We start from the raw sequence: 12249 nt of genomic DNA, 5'->3' as shown, positions 1-12249 counted from the left end.
TTCTTGGGATACCAGAGAGAAACTTTTCTGCTTGATCTCCCTCTGACCTCTTCTCTGAGTAGAGGTCCCCATAGAAGTCTGTTACTACCTTCCTAATGTCCTCCCTTGTGTCACAGAGGATTCCCTCCTTATTGCGCAGTTGAACCAGAGGGGTGTGCGCAGAGTGGATTTTCTTAAAGAAGAAGGAGTTGCATTTCTCCCCCTTCTCCAAGTTCTCCACCTTGGAACGGAAAATGATCCTCCTGGATTCGTCATGAAAGTGCTCGCTCAGCTTTTTCTTGACTTCTTCCAGAGGGCTCATGACGTCCCATCCCCGGAGTTGGAGGTCGTGCAGTTCTGGCAGCACTTGCTGTAGTCTACTGAACTCCCTCTTTCCCCCCCTTGTAGCCTGCCTGCCCACATTCTTGAAGAAATCCTGGAGCCTGCCTTTGACCCATTCCCACCATTCCCCTGTGGACTTGAATGTGTCTTTCATGGCCTGCCACTGGGTGTATGTCTCCCTCAAGTCCTCCTTCACCCCCTCTTTCTCCAGCAGAGAGCTATTCAGTTTCCAAGTGCCTGGACCTGTCAGGAACTTGCCCGTCAGTTCCGCTTGGAAGTGGATAGCTCTGTGGTCAGAGAAATGTACTGTCACCATTGAATGTTGCTTGAGCTTCACTGATTGAGAGGTAAAGATGAAGTCTATCCTGGAGCGCAAGGAGCCATCAGGGCGGCTCCAGGTGAAGTTCCTGACGTTCATCCCCATGGACCCCATGACTTCTGTCAGGGAGGCCTCACCCACCATCTCTACCAGTAGTTTCGCAGCATCATCTAGCCATCCTAGCCCCGCCCTGGCCCCGCATCTACCACCTGCTTCTAGAACACAGTTGAAGTCCCCACACATCAAAATTGTTCTTGAGGTGACCAACTGTGGCCTGAGGTGCTGAAACAGCTCCCGTCGCTCGCCTACGTCAGAAGGGGCGTACACATTGATAAGTCTAACTGGCTCTCCAGCCCACGAACCGTCGACGACAAGAGCCCTGCCGTCTTCCAGTTCGGTGACTGAGTCCATTTTGAAACGCCTTTCTCTGACTAAGGTAGCCACTCCTACAGACCTATTGCTGTTCCCTCCAGACCAAAATGAAGGCCCTAGGGTCCACTGCTGTTCTAGGTGCGTGTATGATGTTGCAAAGGGGATGGAGCATTCCTGAATCACGTACACATCACACTCCTGACTGGCAAGGAAACTCAAAGTACTAGCACATCTGCGCCTGTCTGAAATTTACGGAAAATAATGAAATAGCCATCATTAATTAGTTTTTAAGAGTAAACTTAATACTTAAAGACTAATTATCAAGTCAAAGCAATTGGTTACAAATACAGTTGACAAGGCTACTTACAGGGCTGGGACAGCCTCCTGTTGGGACTCCGGCACTTGGCCTTCCTGCTCGGCAGCTGCTGCTTGCTGTTGCACGATGGCCGCTCCACGCTCTTGGCGGGGCTTGGGGTCTACCTCCTCCAGGGTGACGGGCAGGTCTTGCTCTCGGGCCTTGATGAAGGTCTACACTTCTTCTACTCTTGCCGGCGATGAGGGTGGGGACGTTTCCATGGAGTTTGCCAGTGCCCTCATCTCCTTCACCACTTTTGACACTTGTTAGAGCTGCTCATCTGGGCTGTCATGTTGAAGCTGCTCCTCCTCTTCTGGATTCTCCAGCCCGGAGTAGGGGTTGTGGGTGCTCACGGGTCTCTTGCTTGCTTCTTCGGAGTCCGTTGAGTGCCTCCTTTTCCTGCGCTCCTGTGTTATCCAGGGCCCTTCCCCCTGGCCCTCGGTGGCATCCTGGGCGGGAGTCTCCATTGACTCACTGTGCTCACCGGGCTCAGGGAGGGCAGGTGGGGTATCGGCAGGTGTCTGTAGCTCCTGGACCTTGGCGGTGTCCTGGTTGGACTTGGGCTTGTCTTGTTTAGGGCCCTTCCCTCTCCCAGCCCCCCTCTCCCGCCGCGGGGCTGGGACTGGAGGCCTGGTCTCGTCTGCCTCCTCCGGTTGGTCACTCCACGGAGGTTTGGCAGCTTGGGCGTAGGATTTGGCTCTTTTTGGGCAGTCTTTAAAGACGTGGCCTACACCCCCACAGAGGTTGCATGGGGTTTTCTCCTTGCAGGTCTTTGCTGTGTGGCCTTCCCGTTTGCAGTTCCTGCATACTTGTGCCGTGCAGTCCTTGCCGGTGTGGCCTGACTTGCTGCACCTGTATCATAGTACAGGTACCCTGAGTCGCGCCCTATGGAGAAGCTGGAAGGGGGGTGGTGGATTCCATCTGGGGCCGAAGGGTCCTCTTTCAGCTTCACCATCACTGTCCATTTACCATCCCAAATGCCGTCGCTGTCCAGGTTGCGGGAGGGTTCTTTCGTCACTGTGCAGTGGCGGCGTAGGAAGGTTGTCAGGTCATGCATATTGACGTGTGGGTTATAGTCGTGCACGGTCATTCTCTTAACCTTCAGCACGAGCTGGCATTCCAGGTGGAAGCCAGAGAAAGGTTTCTCCTCCCGTCGTGACCAGCACATCTGCCAATACCTCCTGCAGATTTGTTCAGACATGAACGTAAGCAGGTAGGTGCCTTTGGGTGCATCCGACATGATGCACCAGATTTCTGCTGCTGTGAACCCCATCTTGGTTACCAGCAGCTCAGTGAATATCTTCCTGCTCAGGTGCGGTGTGGAGCCGTCTGATGCCACCTTACTCTGCAGCTTTACGGTGTTGTGGAACCATGGATTCAGAGGCCTGCTCATCCTGCTGATCTGCTGTGCTGTGCCCAGGAGGAGAAGAGGGATTCCTCAGGGAGCTGGTGGCAGGTAGGTAATCCTCAGGCCAGTAGACAGGGTCCCCTTCAGCTGGGTGGAGGACACAGTCAGACCCTCAGCTCCAACAGGGTGGGTGTCCTGGCAGGGGCTAGCAGGGGTCTCCTTCGGGCTGGCAAGGGATCCCCAGCTGGCAGGCAGCTCCTTCAGGCAGTCCACAGCAGGCAGGAAGGGACTCCCCAGCAGGTAGGCAACACCAGCAGTCAAAGCATCCCCAGCAAGGCAGGCAGCTCCAGCAGGTCAGGCCGACTTCAGCAGGCAGGCAGCTCCAGGCAGCAGGTGGCTTCAGAAGGCAGGAGTTCCCAGCAGGCAGTGGTCCCAAGCAGGCAGTGGTCCTCAGCAGACAGGCAGGCAGGAAGGCAGGAAGGCAGGTGCAGAAGGCAGGTATCCTCAGCAGGCAAAGCTCCAGCAGTAGCACTTAAAAGTGCATTTGTGTGCTTAAAAGCACCAAGTAGCTCTTTTGCCGAACAGTGACCTCCAGTGGCGACTAGAGGTACTGCAGGCAGGTGATCGTGGTGTCTCACCTGCCAGGTAGTATGAGTTGGAAGGGGACAGGGCGAGGGCGGGCCGCTTGGCATCTCCCCGCAGAGCGAGGGTGGCATCCACACAAGCAAGGCCTAAGGCCGGGCGTGGCAGAGCATGGGCATTGAGGGGCGCAAGATGACCAGCCAAGGCCCCTGTGCCCACTTTGGAAAGCGCGCCGCTACCCACAGCAGCTTCCCACAGGCCTCGGCGGCCAGCAAAATGTGAATGTCCACACCCACCAGCAGCGCCAATCAGGGCCCTGCTTTCACTATGCTGCACCTTGCTCACACGGGGGGAAAGCTAGGGCTACAGCAAGCACACCAGAGTGCTTGGCAGGCCGAAATCGGGCTCAAAAGCAGATTTTTCAGGCCCTCCAAACTGTGCGCAAGCAAAGGCTACAGCTAGCACAGAAAAGGGCTTGCCAGGTCGAAATCGGGCCCAGAAGCACGTTTCTAAGCCCTAACCCAGCATCCCCCAGGCTTGTAAATTTGCATATGTAATTGGCCCTCGCCCACTACCCATTCCAGCCAGCTTATAGCACCCTGGACGGACCACAAGAAACGTCAAAGGGTGCTCCAGACTCCTTTTTATTTTTTTTCCTTTTTGTCTTTCTTGAAACCAGAGATCAGGGGAAAGCTCGAACGCAGTCCCCCACTATCAGAAATTATGCAGTTGAGTATCCCGCATTAGGTGACATCGCAGGGGTCAGCACATCCGAAGTGCAATGGATGAGCCTCACCCTGGGAGAACCACCTTCGTGATCATGGTGTCTCCCCTGCCAGGTAAGTATGAGTTGGAAGGGGACAGGGCGGGCCGCTTGGCATCTCCCCGCAGAGCGAGGGTGGCATCCACACAGGCAGAGCATGGGCACTGTGGGGCGCAAGGTGACCAGCCAAGGACCCTGTGCCCACTTTGGAAAGCGCGCAGCTATCCACAGCAGCTTCCCATAGGCCTCAGCCGGCCAGCAAAATTTGCATGTCCACGCCCACCAGCAGGGCCAACCAAGGCCTTGCTTTAAGTATGCTACACATTGCTCATATGGTGAGCATGTAGGGGTAGAGCAGGCCTAAAAGAGCGCTTCCCAGGTGGAAATCGGGCCCACCCTATCCTAGCATTTCCACGGCTCATGGATTTGCATTTCATTCCCCCTGGCCCATTCCTCATTCCAGCGAGTAGCAACCTTGTCAGACCGCAGAAGAAGACAAAGGGTGCCCCAGACTCATTTTTATTTTTCCGTTTGTCCTTCTTGAAATCAGAGATCAGGGGAAAGCACAAACGCAGTTCTCCACTACAAGAAATTATGGAGTCACGTATCCCTCATGTGGGGACATCGCAGGGTCAGCACACCTGAAGTGGAATGGATGAGCCTCAACCAATGTTCTTTTGCATGTTTACAATGATTCTGTGGCTCACTTGTTTCCAGACTCGTTCTGATTGTTGGTGTGACAATTGTTTTTTTATTATTGAAACATCTTCTTTATCCTTTAAGTGTTCTTTCAGAAGTCCTCGGGATTTTAAAGTGTCTATGCTTATTTCTTTGATATCATTGTTTTCTAAAAAGGTTTCTAGACATTTGAATTGTGGTGGTGTGGTGAAAACAGATGGTGCATCTAGGGGTATCTCGCTGTTGTGTGTCCCTTTAGATACCCGTATATAGGTCTATTGAATCATGTCTTTATATAGGCACAATTCGACTTGTCCTTAATTAGGTATAATATTACGGTCCTTATTTAGGCATTGGCCATGCAGATCCAAATACAGGCATGTTCACCAACATCCGTCTATCCCACGTCACAACGAGTTCTTAGAAACCAGACCCTTAAGCCGTAGGGATTTTCCCTGCTTGGATTATTAATTTCTCCAAGAACTCATCTATTATGCATGAACTACTATTCCTTAGGGGTTCATTCATGACGTCTTCCTCTGCCCAACTTTACGTCAATGCTAGCATTCCTAGACACCTTCCAGGTATAAATATACCTTCACTTGCCCTGGCAAAGCACGGCAAAGCTCGGCTATACGGCTCGCCACAGCAAGTCCTGAAGGAGTCCGAGTCCCCCGTCTGACGCACTGAACAGACGCTGTCTTCCCTGCACGCAGAGATTCCAGCTTCCAGTGTTCCAACTCCCCTTGCAGGGTGTTAGAGTTCGAGATCTGGAAGGAGATTCCCACCTCTCTCATTCTAAGGTATGGAGCTGACTAGAACCTAAGAACATTCTTGGCATCTCATATAATATACTAACTTAAGCTTATACCAACTATAGCTTAAATCAGCACCTACTTCCTACTCTGATGATCCTTGGGGGGATTTTTTAATTACATTAAAGAATTCTTCTCCTGCCAGGGGTGACCGTAAATATTCTCTTTCCTCTTGGGATAAGAAACATTTAATTTCTTATACAATATTTTCTCCATATCTTGATCTATGTTTTTACACCCTTACAGATTCTCATAGTAACTTTTTGTTATCTTTTGAATTCTCTGGAAACAAAAGGACCCTATTCTGTCCTTTTTTGTCACTACATTAAAGTCTCCTAATAAAGTAGATCCAGGGAGGAACAGAGTTAGTGTTTCAAAAAGTTTTTTTACTGTAACTTTTTTCTGTGGGGGCGTACATTTTCTAAAGCTAGAGTTCCTATAAGACACATTCAGGAGTATGGCTCTTCCTGGTGGAATAACAGTTTCACTTAAAATTGTGAATTCTCGTTTTTTAAATAGGATTCCTACAACATAATGCTGAATCACGGTGGGTCCATTCATCTTTCCTTTCCTTATAGTCTTTTGAAAAGGGTATGAAACATTCCTGTAAGCAAATTATGGCAGATTTCAGAGCTTAGCAGTATTCATACACATACAACCTTTTATGGTTTTGACCTTTTCCTCTTACATTAAATGTAGAGATGGTGATTGCCATCAATAAGAAAGTAATAATTGTTTCCATCATTTTATTTTTAGGATAACCAAATTGATTCACCGTTTTGTATTTCAATGACATTGACTTCTTGAGGCGAAGATATTACCTCTTCAAAGTTACCAGTAAAAAGGGGGTCCATATATACTTCTTCTCTGGATGTTTCCGTTATTTGTAGGGAAGGTGTTAGAGAAGAAACTGAGTCTTGCGTTTCTGAAAATAGAGAGAGATTAGGGGGCATATTTACAAGACAGCGATAGAAAATTATCGCCGCTTTTGCGGCCGTTTTCGGCCGAAAAGCGGCGATAATTTTATCGCCTAATTAGCAAGGTCACGCTAACGCGTGAAACCTTGCATTAGCGCACCTATTCTTAACGCCCAGCTTTGCATCTCTAATTCCTGACCTGACATAACAGGAGAAATGTCGCTAAGCGACATTTCTCCTATCATCAAGCCCCACACTATTAAGCATACCGGCAGGAAAAGTAGCGATAACCCCTGTTATCGCTACTTTCCTTACGCCTGCTTCAGGACTGACTTAGCCATGATATCCTGTGGAAGGTGGATATCATGGCTAAGTTTGTGAGTCCCTATCAACAAGCTAACGCCACATTTTGTGAGATTATCGCTGGGTTTCCAGCGATAATCTCACGTTAGGCAGTTAGCGCTAGGATTTTTATCGCTTTTGAGATAAGCGTTGCTAATAGCACGCTATCTCAGCGATAAAAATCCACGCTAGCCGGCGATAATTATCCTAGCGCTAAGTGCGCTTTGCGATAATTATCGCCGGTTGTTGCTGATATGCCCCTAGGTTTGTTGGATAGCCTTGACTCTGGCATATCTTGAGCAGAGTAGTCTTGAAAATTGTTTTGGAATACTTCATGTTCAGGGAGATTTGGTATGACGGTGAAAAATGATCCATTGTTAGATTACTGATTCATTTTCTTTTTTGGTGTAGTACGAGAACTTCGGTTTGATGTTTCTTCTATTTTTTCTGTTGCTTTGTGTTTGTTTTTGTTTGACCCTTTTTTATGTTTTAAGAAAGTCTCACAGTCCATGTGATCTTCCACTTGATTGTCTTGAAGTTTTCCTTTTTGGTTTTGTTCTTCCATGTTTTCTGGAACATATGAGCACATTTGCATTGGTGGAAAGGATTGGTTGTTAAAAACTGCTTTCCCGCTCAATTTTTGTTGATCTTTTGATTGCTTTTCTTCCATAGTACTGTCTGATTCTTTGTTTAGTTCTGGAGTCTTCTTTGAGGTGCTCTCTGGACTATCTTCATAATTATTTTGGTGTGATATTTCACCGTCATTTAATTTTATCCCACTACTTCGGTTAGCTTGAGGTGGATCTGTATTTGGTTTAGTGTGTGCTTCACTCCATGAAGATTGTTCACTATGGGAGTGACCCTATAATTTTATTGTGGGCATTTGTTCTGTCTTCTGCTTGGTCGCTATTCTCCGCTGGTAGCTGGGTGTAGCCCTTAGACCACTTCCAGGAAGACTGAGCTTCCGGAGCACGAGCACCTGCAGCAGCAACATAGCTTTTCCTTGGGCATGAGCGGTACAAACGTGTTTCCTCTCCAAATAGGTTACATGTTTTTTGGTGCTGTGCAATAGACTGATTTGTGATTGTTGGATCCACAATTGTGGCAAACCTCATTTGTTCTTGAGTATGACCAAATTGATTACAATTCTGGCAGCAATAAACTGGCTAGTTTGGGTATTTTAAATAACCTTTGTTATTTAAAATTGTTGAAGGGAGAAAGGGGGGTGCCTGGTGCCACTGTAACCAAATGCCCAAGGGATTTTGCAGTTTTGTTCCTCCTCTAACCTTGGGAGTAGTATCTGTGTAAGAACATCTCAATTTCATTTTCAGGTAGAAAAGGGTTGTACATATATAGTAATAAGGGGATGTCCCTTGGGGGGTGTAGGTTTGTAATAGTATTCCCCTTGAACTCTGGATCCTTGTATACAAGATGGGTTGCTCCAGAAATGTTGTAAAAAGCTTTTATTGGCAAAGAAAATGTTATATGCTCCAATTTGTGTATGATCTTGCGCATACCTTATTAATCTTTTTGGACATCTGCATTTTTCTCCTACTAATTTCTCAGTAATAAAAGTAAAACCTTTTCCCTGATGACATTCATCAGAAACATCAAAACCTATCAGGTTGTACCCTGAGCGGGCTCCAGAGAATCCCCAAAATCTGCTGCACTCCTTAGAGTTGCCAAAATGTTTTCCCTTTCCCTCTAGCTTCTATAAAGAAGAAACATTGCTGACCACATGTTAAGGGTAGGGACAAGGTTCTAAACGTGCAAAATTACTATAAATATAGGATCTCCACCAGGTTTCTACCTTATCGTAAGGCTTTCACACAATGCTGTTGTGGTTTTGAGCTGAAGAAATGAAGGTCTGCAGGTGGAAGTTTGTCAGGCTGCTCAAAAGGCGAGAGACTTCTCAGGTGGGTTGTACCCTCAAATAGGGGTGTCGAAAGAAGGCAACCCAGGTGTGCTGCTCCGATAAACCAGCAAAAGCCCCAGATGAGCTACTCCAGGAGGCAGACCGGATTCCAGGTGGACTTGTTCCAGCAAACCAGTTCTGGCTAGCAGGGATCCTGGTGAGCTATTCCAGGGGGCAGGTAAATACAGTGGGATGCACCAGGAAACCGAAGACTCAAGGAGAGTTGCTTTAGCCAGCAGGTATGGTTCAAGAAGCTCCAGACTGCTGCTCCAGGTCCTAGGATGCTTGTTTCCAGTCCAGGGAGGACCTGGCCTGGCAGTTCGGGCTGGACTGTTCCCATTGGGCACAGGGTCAAGACTGATTTGCATATGGCTGGGTCCAAACTGGAATGGCATGGTGAGCAAAAAAACGATGGATTTAGGCCCAGATCTCTGTACAGGGGTGAGTGTATGACATTGTTCTGCATTATGTCCATCAATAGTTCTTTTTGCATCTTTCTCCAGACATATCCACAGGTAAAATGCTCCAGCAGGAAGGCAGGCAAATCTCGATCGCAATTGTGATTTAAAGTACTAAAAAGCTCTTTAGCAGGCAGGTAAACCCTAGCAGCAACTAGCAGTACTGCAGGCAAGTGACATCAATGTGTCACCACTGTTAGATAAGTATGAGTTGGAAGGGGAGGGCCAGGGTGGCTCACTTGGCATCTCCCTGCAGAGCAAAGGTGGCACCCACAGAGGCAAGACCTGAGACGGGGCAGAGCATGGGGGAGCAAAGTGACCAGCTATGGCCTGTACCCCGTTAGGAAAGCGGCACAACTGGCTACCCACAGCAGCTTCCCACAGGACTCAGTCGGCCAACAAAATCTGCATGCCCAAGCCCACCAGTAGGGGCAACCAGGGCCTTGCTTTCAGTATGCTGCACATTGCTCACACAGTGGGCAAGCGAAGGGTAGGGCAAACACAGAAGAGGGCTTGCCAGGTCGAAATTGGGCCCAGAAGTAGAAATTTCGAACTTCTGAATCTAAAGAGCTGCCACTTAGGGCCACTCTAGGGGAAGGCAGTGCCTTTTGCCAGCCTACACCCCAGTTGACTACTTGTTTCCCAAAGCCAGGGACAGACCTGCAAGAGCCCAGGGGTTATCACCCCAAGCACACGCCTTCCTGAATGCCTCGAAATGCAGCAGAACCCTCGCCAGGCAGAGGCCTGGCCTGGCCAAGTCTTGGGGGCTGGGAAGGCGAGGGTGAGGCAACAGGCTAGCAGCCAGCCCACACCCTCAGGAGCACGGCTGAAAGAAGAATACAGGTCACCTGGCCAAGGCCTACTGCCCTGCTACAGTTTCATAAAGCTTTATTGAATTAAAAGGGCAGAATACATGTTAGCCAATCCATGTTTCAGTTGGTACGACATTTGACTAGGTGAAAACTGCACACAATGCCAAGTTCTGCACCAGGTTTACATCTATTGTATTCTGGATTAAAAAAACTTATGGTAAGAATAATAAAACATGGAATAAAATGTAAATAATAATCCAAAATATGACTAAATCAAATAAGGACATTAATTCAAGTCGTTCAAAAACTTAAAATCAGGAAACAACTATTACCCGTGATCACACCAACACCATTCCAAGTATGCTTTCACCTTCTCTTCTGTAATGTCTCTGCACATACAATCTTGGACCTAATCATGTGCTAGTGCATAGATTCTATTCTTTTCTACTCAAGTGTATTTGTATAGAGCACAGCTATCCCTAATGGCCTCCCGGCGCTGAGGCAGTGACACCTGATGGTACTTATTGGAAAATAGGTAACTAGACTATACATGTTTTAAAGAGCTTCCAGAAGGAGGTTTTCTGAAGATCTAGTCTAACATTGGCCAGGAGAGCATTCCACAGCTTCACAGTCAAGTATGTGAAGGAGTGACCACCACACATTGCTTTTCTGACCCTGAGCACAGTCAGCAGCTTTGAGTTCTCAGACCATAATGTTCTCATGGGGATTTAGGGGGATAAAAGATGCCGAATGAGAGGGGGACCTTTTTCTTACTGCCTCAGAAGGTACAGGTCGCTCTCCTAGGCATTCTAGCCAATAGTTATAGGGCCATTCAGATTGCCTTTTTGCTCCTCGTTAAGGGATAGAAGATCTAAATCCTGAAAGAACGCTCCTAGCTGTTCCTTATTAACGGCTATCTCTTCTCTGTACAAGTCTTGGAAGAACTGGACAAATGCGTTTTCAATCTCGCCATCCTCAGAAATAATATTCCCATTTTTATCGATTTTCCCAATATATAAATACAACAATTTCGTCTCAGCTGCGATTTCAGGTTTCATTATGTAAAGTGCTTTGGTGAAAGGGCTACATCTTCTCAATAAATAAGCCAATGTTACTGTGTCGCTGCTTTCGGAAGCGGAGTATGTTCTGTGAAGAAATAGCATGCTGATACCTGGGTCGGCGTGTAGCAGCTACAATGGTACCGGGGCGTAGGAGTTCGAGAGGCTCACTACACCTTTATTATGCAAATATGTCAACCCCGCCAAGTGATAGGTACCCATTTCTTTGCCTCCTGGTATAAAGGAAAATGACACCCATGCTACGCACTGCCATAACTGTCACCAATCTCTAGCGATTAGAAGCGAGGCATGCCCCTCTTGCTACTGTACTCTCCTCTATGTATAGGCTGTGAGTAGAAGAACTACACTGTCCTACGTGTGAAGATGCAAACATGTCACGATTCAGGAACCCCGTGTGCTCCAGGTGAGCGATATCTCTCTATTTTAATCTTCACTTCAGCACACTCGCTACAGCATGCGCACACACCTCTCCACGCTTCAGGCTCTAAGGAAGGTGGAACGGACTGCTTTGGGGAGCGATCTAATCAAAGTCAATGAAGAGGAAGTATTATTTGGAGGATGAGGAAGGTTTTCAGGGCAGATGTTTACTGAAGTCAAGTCAATGGCAGGCATTTTTCTTTTCCACAAGCAGGGTGACACCACTCAAATGAAGGTGGGGTAAGAGGTAGGGAATATGTAAATGGCACAGACAGCCAGCCTGCACCCCCCCTTCAAAAATGTCGTCTTGTATTTTAACCCCCTATATCCAGAGAAATTCACATCCTAAACGTTTCGGGATTGAGTTAATTCTAAATTGTAGCTCATGTCCCGGTCCTTTCAGGAGGTCCCACATGCATGACATCCACTGACTGGAAACACAAGTATTTGCAATGCAATAGGTCTCACCTTCAACCCTGTTTTAGAGAGGTCTAACCAGAAAGGAACAATATAGCGATCTGATCATAAGACAGGAAGTGCATCTTTCATAGATAGCTTCGTTAGAGAAGACTGGGGCTCGAAGAAGGCCAAGGCAGTGTGACAGGGTTTTAATAGCTTGCTTTAACTGCAGGGAGTCGAGATCTTGTGTCAGTCTAGTCACTGTGATATCGCTAACATCTTCGAAATGGAGAATGAGATCTCCTAGCAAGGTAAAATTAGCTTTCTTAAGACTATCTTTCGCAACTATTTCTGGCA

At 47.8% G+C, this 12249-nt stretch overlaps 1 non-coding gene and 1 pseudogene across 1 annotated transcript; both read right to left on the bottom strand.

The window, feature by feature from the left end:
• Positions 1-1540: 1540 nt before the first annotated feature.
• Positions 1541-2760, bottom strand: LOC146864213 (uncharacterized; annotated as a pseudogene).
• A 1220-nt stretch (positions 2761-3980) lies between these two features.
• On the bottom strand, positions 3981-4144 carry LOC146864212 (U1 spliceosomal RNA). Its single transcript, XR_014977453.1, has one exon. It is a non-coding gene; the product is annotated as a U1 spliceosomal RNA (small nuclear RNA).
• Between the last annotated feature and the right edge of the window lie 8105 nt (positions 4145-12249).

Source organism: Triturus cristatus, chromosome 2_1, assembly GCF_964204655.1.
Source record: "Triturus cristatus chromosome 2_1, aTriCri1.1, whole genome shotgun sequence".
Lineage (NCBI taxonomy): Eukaryota > Metazoa > Chordata > Amphibia > Caudata > Salamandridae > Triturus > Triturus cristatus.
The sequence above is the reverse complement of the archived record's forward strand: the minus strand, read 5'-3'. Positions and strand labels throughout refer to the sequence as shown.